Consider the following 15,178-nt stretch of genomic DNA (forward strand, 5'->3'; position numbering starts at 1 on the left):
AACCAAACCTTTATATGCCATTGTTGACCAAATTAACCTATACATGCCATTTTAACCATAATTAATTACCATATATATATATATGTATAGAAATGGGTCGATGGATAGTGTGAGTGATCTCCTCCAAGCTTCCAATCCAACGAACTTCCAATTTATATTCATTCATTTCAATATAAACATGTATGGCACATTTAATCCTTTTGGTCACAAACCCTAACACATATCCTTACCATATCTTGTATCCCTATAATGTTTTCACAACATATCTCTATATTTCAATTACATTTTCATATTAATTCATCTCAAGTTCAATCTAATTCATGTCAGAACTTTACTTATTACTCAATTGAGATAACAATAACTATATGGATAGTACACTGAAGGTGTACAAATCTATTCTCATAGATGAACGTATTCATAAAACCATTTCATGTTCATATATAAACATTTCATGCTTTCATATTTCATGTAACATTATTTTCATATATTTCAGACAAATACATGTAAAAATAATTTCTTTTCATGTCATATTTCCATCTCTCATATTTCATTCCATGGCTGTAAAGCCCCAGAAAAATTTCGGGTTTTTTTAAATTTTGACATAAATGTGTATCTGCTTCAATGGTTAAGTATTCTGAGTGGATGTGAAAGGTCCCAATTCCAACCCATGACTTGGGCAAATTTTGGTATTTTTCTGAATTAAGCCTTAAACTTGATTAGTGGGCTTATATTTGATTATTGTAATTTAATATTAGAATGGGCCTGCTGGTCTGATGGGTAACGAAACTAACTAATATTTTGACTAAGGCAAGCACACCTATCGGTTTGTAGTATAGCTATGGTGAGTCTGGAATATCGTATCCACGAGGACTAAAAGTACTAGACTCCGCTGAGACAATACCCAGGAAAGAATCCACCTAAACTTCACTTATTATTCTGACTCTGAATCAAACGATTTATTCACTTGTCTTGATCCGTAGAAATCCCTAAATTATGTTAATATCTCTTTCGAGACTAAGAACAACTGACTCTAGGTTGATTAACTCGATTTATGGATTCTCCTATCAGATTTGACTCTAATCCGACAGATTTATGTTGTCCTATTTCTAGGATTGCAAGCAACTCCACTTAATTATGCTAGATCTACTCTTAAATAGAGACTTTTTCTCCACTGAATAAGCACATCAAACTTGGATTAATATCCAGAAAATATTAAGGCAAAGATTAAGAACACATAATTAAGAACAAGAACAAGTATTTATTGTGTAATTCAGATAATTAAATAATAAGATCCATCGTAGGTTTCATCCTCCCTAGGTATTTAGGGAGTTTAGTTCATAATGTAATAGGAAAACATCTCAAAAATAGGAAAACAACAAAACACAAAGAAACCCAAAAACTTCGAGAGAAATTGAATGGAGATATTCAATCTTGAAGGAGATCCTACTTCTGAGCTAATCCCTTGGTGTTCTTCGAGTAATTTCTATGTTCTACTCCATGTCCCCTCTTTTAGGTCTACTTCTAGTTTGTTTATATAAACTTTAAAATGCTCAGAAACCCTCAAAATTAGCTTTTTTGGCATGTTTGGGAAACAGGGAGCGATATCGAAACAGGCTGCCACATGGGCGGGTGGCTAGCCCGTGTGGCTCACACGGACGTGTGCTCAGCTCTGTAGAAATGGTCTTGGCCGTGTGAATTTTTAAATCAGCCTGTTTTATCCATTTTTTGGCCCATTTTCTGTTTCTTTTGTTCCCTTATGCTCTCCTAAGTATAAAACATGAAATTAAAGGATTAAGAGCATCAAATTCACTAGATTAAATAATAAATCATCCAAAAACATGCTAAGCATGGGATTAAAATGTGTTACTTTTATATTTTATCATGTTTAAATGAGTGTTAATATGCTGGTGGACCTGTGTTTGAATCCCTGTTTCAGCAAGGGTGTTTTATTTTACTCGGTTAGTGGCAGAGTTTTGGTTGTATCAGAATTCTGAGTAGTGAGATTAGTGGAGAGATTTTTGGAGTTGGGGTTTATCCTGAGTAGTTTCTTTTTTTTTTCTTCAAAATTTTGGTTGTTTCTTCCAAATTCCTGACGTGTTTCTCTGCTTCTTTATCGATATTCGTTCTCCCTCTTTCTTCTCCATTTGATTCCTGTTTCGATTTATTTTCTTCTGCTTACCGTCTGACTTCATCGATTCAGTAAGTTTTGGTAAGAAGGTTGGTTTTCGTCCGATTGACTTTTGTCACTTATGTACGTTTTAATGCCGTTTAGGTGAAGATTTTTGGACTCCTAATCGCTGTTTGGAGACTTAAGCTCGTAGATTCTAATTGTTCAATCGAAGGTAAGGTTCTTGATGGTTTTGGGTTGGATATCTCGTTATAGTTTCAATTATGTTTCATTAAATAATACTGATCTTGGGCGTTGAAATATTGATTTATAAGTACGAGAGTGCTTAGGGATCGTTTTAGCTTCAATGGAAACCAGGTGTGTACCCTATTACAAAGAAAATGAGGCTTCAACGAAAGCCGAAAACCATTCTGTTGACGCCACACAGCCATGTGGTAGGCCATGTGATAGAACACGGGCGTGTGATTAACGAGCCAGGCCGTGCGTCACACACAACTTACGTGTTCGAATCCCTGCTTCAGCAAGGGTGTTTTATTTTACTCGAGTTGGTGGCAGAGTTTTGGTTGCATCAGAATTCTGAGTAGTGGGATTAGTGGAGAGATTTTAGGAGTTGGGGTTTATCTTGAGTAGTTTTTTTTTTCAAAAATTTGGTTGTTTCTTTCAAATTCCTGACGAGTTTCTCTGCTTCTCTGTCGATATTCATTCTCCTTCTTTTTTCTTCTTTTGATTCATGTTTCGATTTGTTTTCTTTGGCTTACCGTTCGACTTCATCGATTCGGTAAGTTTTGGTAAGAAGGTTGGTTTTTGTCCAATTGAATTTTGTCGCTTATGTGTATTTTAATGCCGTTTAGGTAAAGATTGTGGGACTTTTAATCGCTGTTTGGAAGCTTAGGCTCATAGAATTTTGGTTGCTCGATCGAAGGTAAGGTTCTTGAAGGTTCTAGTTTGGATATCTCGTTATAGTTCCGGTTATTTTTCATTAAATAATACTGATCTTGGGTGTTAGAATATCGATTTATAGGTACGAGAGTGCTTAGGGATCGTTTTAAATTCGATTGAAACCAGGTGTGTACCTGATTGCACATAAAACATGGTTTCGACGAAAGCCAAAAACCATTTTGTTAACGCCACATGACCGTGTGGTAGGCCGTGTGATAGAACACCGGCGTGTAATCGATGAGATAGGCCGTGTGCACCAGACAGAGCCATGTGATGGCCAGGTAGGCCGTATGCAATACACGGGCTTAACTAATCTGAGCCATGTGAGAATCTGGGCTAGGCCGTGTGATCTACACGGCCAATGTCAATTTGGACCGTGTGGGCCACGCGGGCATGTGGGCCCACACGAGCAAGCCACATGGGCGTGTGAGCCCACTTTACTGAAATGTTTGCTTTGCATGGGTTGCCTATGTCGATTGTGAACCTATTGTAGGGTTGGTAAGCACTACTTAGACTTTTAATTGATTGAAATAACTGTATGATTGATATGTATCGATTTGCATGTTATCGAGCATGATGATATTGAATGAATTGATATTGTATGCACTGTTTCCATGAGATAGCATGTCATTACTGTATGTTGCATTGCATTGGGATGGAGATTGATATTGTTCGAAGAAAGTGTACTGAAAGGCCTTAGGCCTAATATATTGGCAGTTCAGCTACAAATTACTGTCTAGTGCCGCACTCGGTACTTTTTGGAGTGTAGAGATGGGTAGGTTGATTATATCCCCACATGGAGCGTAGGGTTGGACGGAGATGGTGTGTAGAGGTTGGCTGGGTAGGATTTTTTGACTGCATATCTATTACTGCTACTGATACATTGATGTGCGAAGGCCCAATTGCATACTATTACTGAACAAGGCTTAGGTCCATACTATAAACATGTGCATACTGTCTGTTTGATTACATGGGGATTAAACACGAAGTTTACGTAAACTCACCCATCCAGTTTAATCTGTACAAGTAATCCCCAGACTTGATAGATCAGTACAGCGGTGAACTCGATGGCGGCCACACGACCTCTTTGACATTGTTTCGCACTTATTTATGATTTTAAATTTTATTTGGGTATTTTATTGTAAACATGGCCTCTATGGATTTTTATTACGGTTTGGGATTTCTTTTATGGGTTAGTTTATAATTGCTAGTATTAGGGAAACTCGAGTTTTCAAAAGAAACAAACATTTGAACAAAACCCTTACAAATATGCAAACCGTTTTAAAAGCTTCCACATTGAATAAACATTTTGAAAACTTTCGACTGATAAATAACACGATTTTAGAATTAATAAGCAATAATGAAAAGTTTCTAAACGGAAATTGTTTTAAGCAAAGTAATGCTTTTCAAACACACTACCATATGACATCGCCTGATCCGGCCATAACGTCCAGGCCGAGTTTGGGATGTTACAATGGCAACTTATCTTTAGTTCATATTTAGCCCTGTTAGAACTTTGCCCGTTGAATTTATTTGAAATATCGATGGATACTCATATGGTACACTTAAAGTGTACAAGTCTGTAATCCGTCAGTTTGTATCCAGTGGTACCTCTTTAACGCACATAATCGGAAAGCACATTCTCGAGCCACATATCAGGATGTTCATCCAGGCTAAATATCAGGAAGCTCACAAAGAACTTTTAAATCAGGAAACTCATAATTTCTCACAAAAAGCCACGTAACAGGAGCACCGAATAGCCATGTCTCAGAGAGTTCAAGCGATCCATGTCAGGATGCTCACAAAGAGCTGCGTTTGTGTCCGCAACGTATGCAGGATCACAACCGATATAATCATGAATCAGGATGCTCACAAAGAGCTATAGTAGTGTGCAACACATACAAATTCACTACCAACCAGGATGCTCGCAAGAACTATTTAGTAGGATTACCAGTCCAGGCTGAATCCTGTCTACAACATATAATCAGTTAGATAAAGATTACTGATGGTCGCTAAACTAACTAAAAATTCGACTAAGACAAGTGCACCTATCGAACAGTAGTATAGTTATGGTGAGACCGGAAATATCGTATCCACAAGGACTAAAAGTACTAGTAATTACTATCTTTTTATTATCTAGCCTAACAATTAAGAGAATTTTTAATCTAAAACTAATTATCTAATTAACTAAGATTGCGACAGATATTAAAGTTAGAAAAATACTTTTGGAAAACTGATGGAAAAGACAATACCTACGGAAGAATTCACCTAGACTTCACTTATTACCTCTGAATTAGACGATTTATTCACTTGACTTAATCCATAGGAATCCCTGATTTATGTTAATATCTCTCTCGAGACTAAAAACAACTGACTCTAGGTTGATTAATCAAAATCTCTTTCTAATTAAAACCCCTATTGTCGCGTTAACTCGATCTATGGATTCCCTTATTAGATTTGACTCGAATCCGGCAGATTTATGTCGTCTTATCTCTAGGATTGCATGCAACTCCGTTTAATTATGAACGATCTACTCTTAAACAGGGACTTTTGCTCTACTGAATAAGCACATCAAAAACCTGAATTAATATCCTAGAATATTAAAGCAATAGTTAAATCTCACAATTAAGAAGAAGAACAAGTATTTATCATATAATTCAAAGAGTAATAAGATTTGTCTTAGGTTTCATCTCCCTTAGGTATTTAGGGAGTTTAGTTCATAATAATGGAAAACATCTCAAAAATTGGAAAACAACAAAACATAAAGAAACCCAAAGAACTTCTAGGAAATTGGATGGAAATCTTCAGTCTTGATGTAGATCCTCCTTCTGAGCTGATCCCGATGGCTGTTCTTGAGTATTTTCTGCCTTCTATTCTCTGTGTCCCCCTTGATCCTCTTCTCGGGTGTTTATATAGACCTTTGAATGCCTAAAATAGCCCAAAATTGGCATTTTCTAAATAGAATTAGACTTTGGCTCGACTGAGACATGACCGTGTGCCACGCCCGTGTGAAGGTTTTCAGGCTGTATGTAATTTTGAGTTGGTTTTTAGTCGACACGGCCATGACACACGGGCGTGTGGTCTTCCCGTGTGTATTACACGGGCGTGTGGATTACCTGTGTGGAAGTGCCTAGGCCGTGTGAAACACTGAATTAGGCCCATTTTGTCTGTTTTTGGCCCGTTTCTTGCTCTTTTCGCCTTTCTATGCTCGCCTAAGAATAAAACATGAATTTAAAAGATTAGGAGCATCGAATTCAATGAAACCAAGGAAAAATCATCCATAAATATGCCAAGCATTGGGTAAAAATATGTATATATTATGGTTTATTAATTACCGGTCCAAGATAAATCCCATCTCCAACATATAATCAGGATTACCAGTCCAGGCTAAATCCTAATTTCAACGTAAGATCAGAATTACTCGTCCGGGCTAAATCCTTTATGTAATGAGGTCAAGGATTACTCGTCCAAGCTAAATCCCATCAGCAACACATGCAGGACCTCATTCCATATGGGAAATCACCTTTATCCATCGATATTCAATATTTAACTAGAACTTGTCACTTATCGGGCATTATCATTTATCGTGCTTTGTTGGACATATGCGAATAATTTCAAATATATTCATAGTATTTATATAATTTATATGTACACATCCAATATAAGCATAAAAATATACAAAATTTAGTTACATGAACTTACCTGGCTAAATTGTAGAAATACCAAGATTCAGGGGTATTTTGGTAATTTTCTATTTTCCCCGATTTTCACCCAATCTTAAATTAATAATTTCATTCAATTTATTAACTTAAGCAACAATTCATTTCCTTTTTGGTCATTTTTGACATTTTTACAAAATTACCCCTAAAGTTTTACTTTTATTCAATTTAATCCCTGAGCTTAAAACATGTAAATTGTCTATTTTTAATGTAAACCCTTGCTAGCTAAATATTCATATATTTATTTTCCTCCTTCTCCTCTCCATTCCACATCCTTAATATATACATAATTCCACTATTTACTTATATGTTCATGTCAAGCTATCTACTTGAGTCATAGTCACTAAATTATTTATATCTTGAGCTACAGAATTCTAAATTAAGATCCACTTGATGTTTTTGAAATTAGACTCAAATATATTCCTACCATAAAAATTTCAGAATTTATAATTTATCCAATAAGTACAATAAAATCTTTAAATTTATCCTTGTTCTCGCTATTTGATAGTTTTTGACCTTTCTTTACTAAAATTAATTATCTCTTAGTACCGGATTTGGATGATGTTCCCATTTGTTTCTATTAAAATAGACTCATTAAGAATTTAAACATATAAATTTAAACCCCAAAATATTTTTATAAAATTTTTAATGATTTTCCAAATTCAAAATAGGGGAATCCGAAATCATTATGACCTTATCTCACAAAATTTATTATATATCATAATTTATTATTCCATTGCTTACACCATTTCTTCTATGAGAAACTAGACTCAATAAAATTTAATTTCATATTTTATTCAACCTCCAATTTGATTTCCACAATTTTTGATGATTTTTCAAAGTTAGACCACTGCTGCCGTCTAAAAATGTTTTAGTGCAAAATATTAATTACAAAGTTTATAACACCCTCAATCCATTTCTCTACAATATTTCTCATCACTTTCTCTTATTTCCCTTCACTAACATATCAAGAACATAGAACCTTATATAAAAAAACTCTACTTTAACACCATTTTCATACTTTTTCAATAATATCAACTTAAAAAAATATGTTGAAGTCTTGGTGTTCTTACCTTGTCCTATTAATTTCAATCTTTAACTTGATTTTCTCTCTCCTCCAGCTTCTATTTATTGAATCTAACTTGATATTCTAGCTCCCCATAATCTCCTTGTTATCTTTCTCTCTTGATGGCTATGGAAATTCTTTTGATTTCTAGGTAAAAATGGTGGATTTTTGGTTAAATGATCAAATTGTAAAGAAAGCAAAATTTTCTTTCTTTCTCTATCCTTCTCACATTTATGCATGGGAAAGATGAAGAGAATTCTTCACCTTTCTTTCCTTATATATTACATGAAATAATAATAAAATAATAATAAAATATAATTTTTAAAAAATAAAATTAAAATATTAATAAACTAATATTTATTTATTTAATTAATCTAAAATATCTCCACATCATTATTGCCTTCTACATTTCTCTCTCCTTCGAATTGACCATTTTGCTCTTCATGATCTTTTAAAATTCCATCTTTGAGTCATCATTTAATTTGGTATAATTACAATTTAGTCCCTCACAATTCTTCACCTATTCAATTTGGTCCTAATTCATCCATTATCTTTAGTTTCTAGATCATTTCACCTTAAAATATTTACACTATTGGTCCTTCAACTTTTTTATATTTACGCTTGAACCCATTAAATTTTGATTATTTACTCTTGTGCAACAAAACTTTTCTCACTTTTACGATTTAGTCCTCTCTTGAATTAATATATCATAATATACTTTCCAATGTCGACATAACTCAAAAATTCCCTTTTTTTCACTTTACTTCCTTATGTTACTATATCAAGGATAATATCTTGCTATAAAAATTTTCGGGGTATTACAATAAGCAAATCTTCTCCTGATTTCGACCTAAACTGAGACGAAAATCCATGCCTCTCTTACGTGTATGTGTGTGTCTTTCCAATTTGTTCTTCTTGATGGTGAGGGTATTATGCTTTTGTTCCTAGTTTATGCCATTCTAACACACATGCAGTCAAGATTTTTCAGGAAAACTATGATACCTTGCAAAAGTATGAGTTTTTGAGTTTTGCTTGCAGTTTTGACTTAGGTATACCTGCTTCACTTCTTTCTAATTTCTTCTTTTAGAGATTAGAGTCTTTTTTTTCTTTGCATTTTTTTTTCTAAAACATGAATCTAGGAAGATTTATAATTTCTTTTTACCTAAAGCTCAAGTTTTTCTTTCTGATGAATTTTATTGAGTTTTAAATCTCTAATTTTTTTAAAAATAGCAATATTTCTCTTGTATTTTTTTTTTTTTTTTAGATTTCTCTTTGTTTTTTGCATGCATTGTTTGGCACCACCACTTTTTCACGTGTAAGACGATTTTTTTTAGATTATCGTTAAACAAAACATACATTTAAATTAAAAAAAAACTAAATAAACAAAAACACGAATACATAAAAAAAATGCTTCTCATCTCTCTCTCTCATTCATCCTCTAACAAAATATAAGTAAAAGATAGAAAAAAATTGTTTCCTTCATCTCAGATTGATCTACCATTGGGGGTTATATATAGCAATTTGGTCACGTGAGAATAGTTTCACCAAATCAAATATTATATTTTTCATTTAAATTAAAAAAAAAAAAGGTACCGTGCACTGGTGGTGCTATTTTAAAAGGAGCCACCCAATAAAATAATATATTTTTTAATTAAAAAAAACATCTGACATGCAAAAAAGTGGTGGCATCATTATTAATGGCTCCATAAAAAAAAGGATTATTTTTTTAAAGTCCCCAATTTTTTAGAAATAACAATATTCTCTGATATTTATATAGGTGACGCCATTCTACATTGCTCCACTAAAAAAATAAATTTTTTATTGGGTTTGCTAACGTGGCATGTTAGCGACCCCAAACTCTTTGACTCCACCAAAGTTTACTATAAATTTCAAATTATTTACGTGTATAATAAAAAAAGATCATATTCGTAATTAATCAAAATTTTAATTTCATTAGTAAAACAAATCTCTATGTAGAGAATTTACTTACTCAATTTAGCTATTTCTAAATATTTGGTTTTGTCTATGTGCTCCCCAAACAGTTGTTAATGGGAATATGGTTGAGAAACCAATAGTTCATTGCCTCTATTTTAGTCTTTTCCAGTCCATTTTTCCGGAGACTAGTTGTTCTGTTTTTGCAGCAAAATATGACAATAGTTTTTTTACTTAAAATCTTGAATCATTTTAATTGGCTTATGGTGTTCATTTTAGGTACAAATAGAAACCTTACCCATCATATTTGAGTTTTTTGGCTATACTATAAAGTCTATCTATGCACATTGCATTTTGGTTTAGTCAGTGACACTAAGGGATAGGGCTGCCTCAATGGTCCAAATATGTTAATTGACTTATAATTCCCATTAAAAAAACCTTTTATATAAAATTAGCTCTTCTAGTGTATTGCTACCTAAATTTGTTTTTGGATACTGGCATAATAATCCCAATGAGAAGGAGACCTGTCACCTCAACAACTAAGTTATTATTAAGTAAATAATAGGTAAAAGATTATAAAAGAAAGAGAAAATATGAAAATCAAATTGAAAGTTTTAAACATATATAAAAATTTTGAAAAATTTAACAAAACAAAATTAAAATAAATTAAAACTTTAAAAATATGAAAAATAATATTTTCTTAAGATTATATTTCTTAAATGATAGTATGGAGCTACTGTGTTTGTAATTGAAATTATCTTATTCTAAAATTTACCTAATTCAAGTTTAATTTATTTAATTTTCTTATTCTAAAATAAATTATAAAATTTTGATATATTAATCTATAATATCATAAATTTTGTAAAGTAAATTTATCATTTTAGGTTAAAGCCATTACCTACTTAATTACCGTTATGATTATAATTATTTATGTATGTAATAAATATACATAAAATAATGATATAAAAATTAAATTAAAATAAAAATTTTGATACTTGTAATTCAGCCTATGTGTGAACAGAGAGCTGAAATGGTAGGAATAATAAATTCTCCATATTTGGAGATTGGTTAGAGCAAGATTTTTGAAACTTTCTAAGGGAATCTCACATAAACGAGAAAAGGAAAAAGATAGTAAAGAAATGAATGTCTATCCACATAAAAAGAGAGAGAAAGGGAAACTTCTTGTAAATATGTTAACCAATGGTTAGACGATGTATATATGGTAATTAACCTTTTTTATATTTTAAAATTCATTTAGAAACAAATATATAAAAATCTCTTAAATTGGTAAGTAATCTTAAGAGGATTCATGCTTTTTATTAAACACAAAAAGACAAAAAGCCAGAGAAAAAATCCAAATTTGAACACATCTGTATTGCCTATGCCATTTCAAGAGAATAGGTCCCACCATTTTGACAGTTTTTTTTCCTCCAACGGTATTACGTAAAAGATTTTCAATTTTAGAAAACAATAAAAATTATTATTTTTAATTTAAAAATTTATCATTATCTCGTTTATTTAGTTTAATTTTAAAATATTTTAAAAATTAATTAAATATTAATGTGTTATATACGTGGTAATCTACATGATGTTATGAAATAAAATTAACAAACACTAAGTTTTTCATCCAATTTTAGGTGATTTAACAAGAAAACACGAGTTCAATGGTTAAAAGAGACGAAAAATTAAATAGAGGTTTAAACTGTAATTTTTATAAAGTTTGAAGGTGAAAAAAATTATTATGCCTATGCAAAACATCATCATTCGTCAAAATTAAGGTTATAAAATGTAAAAGGCAAGTCCTTGTTGACTAAATAATTGTTATGTTAGCTCAATAAAAAAGACACATTTCTAATTTTTTACTGAAAATATTAACTTCAACTTTGGGTATGTATAAATTTTTACGAATTCATGAAGTTGAATTTTAAGGAAAGCTAATTTAAAGCAACATGGATTCATTTGAACTTAGTCATTCAAGTATATGCTAAATAATTTGAAATTTATTTTTGAAGTATGAGTTGATTTAATTTGATTTAATCAAAACCCGAATTTGAATGTATATTTTTTTCTTTTGACTATATATTTTTCTTTTTAAATAGTATGCATTTTTTAAAGAAAAATATTATTATTAATAGCAATCATGAATAATAATAACACAAAGATATGATACATAGTATAAATTATAAATAAATCAACGCAAAACTAACACAAATGTCTTTTTTACTGAATAATTTCAAAAAAGGAGAAGGACAATTTGCCAGTAACTACAACAGTAGAATAATTGCATCAACTTGATCAATTTATTGAAGTTTACACCTTAACATTATCATCATCAAATCAACTTGACGATGAACACTAATCAACCAAGAAAAACTTCCAAAAGGCACACCATATCCGAAATGCACAAAAGGCCAAGTCTCAGATGACCTATCCTCATCCTCATCATCTCGGATCTATCCTCATCCTCATCATCTATCATGATAAAGCCTTTCGAGAACAAATCTTAAAAGATCTGGCAACACCCTTATATTGACAAACTTTACATACGCTAGAACATGACTTAAAATAGAAAGTAAAACTACAACCACATCTGTTTTCAAAGAAAACAGAGTGGACAAAACAAAAACCACGAAAAATGTGGACAAAATAAAACTACAAAGCTGTGGACAAAACTGCGATAATGTGGACTGAAATTAAAAACAAAATAGAACTACAAAAGATATTGAAGAAATCGCGGTCAACAACCAACCCAAAAGCCAATGTTGCCGATGAAACAAAGGTTTAATTTGAAAAAGTTGAGCAGCTAAGGTTTAATTTGAATTGACTCGATTAAAACTTTCATTTGTTTTTGGGTGAAAAATTATAAACAAAAATACAACATAACAACTACTGAAAGACTCTAAAAGCTTTGTCTCTTTGGATAACCGTAACCACCAAATCAGTAGGTGCTTCAAAGATCTAAAGGGAAGTCTGCCAAGAGAGACTAATTTTTGCCAATTGATCAAAAATTAAATTACGCTCCCTAAGAACATACTTGATTTCCCACAGACCATCAGAGTGCAAAAATGTTTAACTCTTCTGAGCAACGTAATACCGGAGTTCACTGACTCTTCCATGGAGAAGGCCCTAACCACCTCAACGTTATTTGTCTAAATCCTAACTTTCCTGTAGTCGTTATTTAAAAAAAATGAGAATTCCATCAAGAACACCCCAAATTTCTACCTCCAAAGGCGAACATTTGCCCAAATAATGATTAAAGCCCAAAATCCAATTGCCAACCTAATCATGAACCACCCCACCTGCCGATGCATTTCCAGAAGGTCTAGCCACTGTTCCATCAGAAAATAAATAGACCTAATTGTCTTCATAATGGGAGTGAATTTTCGAATTGGGTGAGTTAGGCTTGGCCTCATTTAGAAAAGGTTCAAATAGTTGGGCCTAACGAAGAGAGACTTTTACAATTTCATAAGCCGTCCAATTAATGTTTTGGAAAATGAAAAGATTCATGTTCTTCCAAATTCTCCAAGTAATTAGTCCAAATAAGCATTACCAAGTAATTCCTTTATCCTGCATCTTAAAATGACAATAAAGGCTAGTGGAAAACCAATTTTGAAAGGAATCAGAAAAAAAACCTAGATTGCTTTTCAGGAGGGACTACAAGCATCCATGCTTCCTTAGCCGTCGAACAGTCTTGGAGAACATGCATAATGTCCTCAGTATCATGACCACATAATGAGCACACACTGTTTTACCAAATTCCTCTCCTAGCGCGTTCTGAATTAGTAAGAAGCCTCTGTTTGACCACAAGCTATAGAAAAAGACAGACTCTCTGTGGGCCTTGATACTTCCAAATAGGCTTTCAAATATCATCTTTAAGACCCCAAGAATCTTTTTTTTAAATCCAAGTAAGCACTACAAACAGAAAAAGACCCTGAACCAGATCGAGCCCAAATGATCCTATCCTCACCACCAACAAAATGAGGAGGGGGATACTTACTATACACTTTATCACATGATCAGGTAGCCAAATATGAAGCAAATCAACGTTCCAAGAATCATAAAGAAGAACTCAATCCTTCAAAGTGCTCTCCAAATCTAAGCTTGCATGTGCTGGGACATAAGAAAAAAGAGGACCAACTTCCTGTACCTAAGAATCTTTCCAACCACGAATTGTAGAGCCATCACCTACAGACCACATAAGATTCTCACAAAAAGTGGCCACACCTTAAAAAGGGAACGCCAAAGATGAGAGCATTGATATCTGTGAATATAATCTGGAAGCTGATTCTTCCAGCAATATAAGTTAAACCATTATAATTAATAAAGTCAGGGGAATTTATTGTAACTTATTGACGTATACGTTAAAATAAAATGATTTTTTCATATTTAATCGATAAAGTACTAGTTGCTTTATTCAAAATAATTAATAGAACATAAGAACATTAATCTAGATTCAACCGTTGTGGAAGACGACAAATAATAAAGATAATTATATCAAATTTTTAATAAATTCATTAAATATACTTCCATCAAAACCTTAATTTAGTCGAAATCCCTTTTTTCGATTATTATTATTTATTTGTTTTCATAGTATCTAATTTAACACGATCAAAACCCTAATTAAGATCAAAATTATAAAGTCAACCAAGTCAAGAGGGTTTATGTTAACTTTTTCATGCATATACGTTAAGATAAAGGTTTTTTTATTCACGTTTGATAAAAAAGTAGTGGGTTTATTTGATAATTGATAGAACATAAGGACATTAATCAAGATCCCACCATTGTAAAAAATATTTTCCTTAAGAAGTAGTGGTTTTTTTTTATTCACCCTTTGACCTTGGTCAAACTCCATTTATTGGGATTTTAATTTTCTCCAGAAGGAAGATCTTCAATTAAATTTGGCCATTCTTGTGAAGACCTGACTTCCAAAACATTGTCCTCTCATACTATGTTTCCTTGGAATAAAAGCATTTATAACATGACCGTGACAACCAAAAAATTTCCATAACCCTTTCTAAAAGAGTTTTTTTTTTTTGGTAATCTTTCCATGAAAATTGTTGAACATCTTTTAGTCCATCCACAAAACCGAAACACCATCTCGAAAGAGTCTCAATTGCCACATATAAAGTAAGGTTTTTTTTTTCCACATTGGATTAGAAAAATACTAATTTATTTAATCAAAATAATTAATAGAACATAAGAATATCAACCAAGATCGATCATTTTTTTGTCAAAACTAGTGTATCCACCGCCAATAGTGGTAACTAATACTCTCACCATAGATGCTCTCCAAAGAGATAAACGACTGGTCAGGAAATGTACTCCATTCCCATGGGCAGGCATCAGACCCCTGACCTCATGGTCATGGAGGATCTGATCGTTTTCACAAACAAC

This window comes from Gossypium arboreum, chromosome 12 (assembly GCF_025698485.1).
Source record: "Gossypium arboreum isolate Shixiya-1 chromosome 12, ASM2569848v2, whole genome shotgun sequence".
NCBI classification, from domain to species: Eukaryota; Viridiplantae; Streptophyta; class Magnoliopsida; order Malvales; family Malvaceae; genus Gossypium; species Gossypium arboreum.